We start from the raw sequence: 819 nt of genomic DNA, 5'->3' as shown, positions 1-819 counted from the left end.
AGACGGGGTTTCACCGTGGTCTGGATCTCCTGACCTCATGATCCACCCACCTCGGCCTCCCAAAGTGCTGGGATTACAGGCGTGAGCCACCGCATCCAGCCCCTAAGAGCAAGATTTTGTAATAGAGTAATAGTCCTGTAAGATTCTACTGAGTGACACAGTCTAGTAATGTAAATTTGGAAAGTGCAGGGTTAAACAGCACATTTCAACACAGGATTGTGAGCTTTTAATTAGCTGGTGGTGATCACTGTGAATATCTGTAAGACAGTTTTCCTAATTTACCAGACCACAGAAGAACCCTTTTCCTTTGGCAAACCTCCCAATTCCAGTGACTTTTAACCACTGCCTGCTCCCTTCTATTATCTGTGTTATTTTGTGGTACTGTTATCCATCCTGTCACCCCCAACCATTGCTTCTCCTATTTCCCTCACATTGTTATTCATCTTGTTGTACCTCCATTTCTCTTCTAAATATTTCTCAAACCTGCCCTCTTTGCAGCCTCCTACCTGGGTTCTTTTGCTCCCATTTGTCTCCAGTACCACCTCCAGGTGGACACCAGCATGATCTACCATATCCCTCCTCTGCATAAAACCCTGGTGCCTTGGGGACAGGGGAGGCAGGAGTGGGCCAGTCACACCAGTGGGCATCCTCATGGAGGAAGGATGCTCATGTGTACTGTGTGTGTCCCTGTGTGCCAAGTGCTGCTGTATATCTGCCATAATCCCCTACCTCCATGAGGCAGAAGGATTTACCATGTTTTTTTCTTTTTTTTTGAGACGGAGTCTCGCTCTGTCGCCTGGGCTGGAGTGCAGTGGCCGG

This window comes from Colobus angolensis, unplaced genomic scaffold, assembly GCF_000951035.1.
Source record: "Colobus angolensis palliatus isolate OR3802 unplaced genomic scaffold, Cang.pa_1.0 Scaffold93, whole genome shotgun sequence".
NCBI classification, from domain to species: Eukaryota; Metazoa; Chordata; class Mammalia; order Primates; family Cercopithecidae; genus Colobus; species Colobus angolensis.
This window is presented reverse-complemented; position numbering follows the sequence as displayed.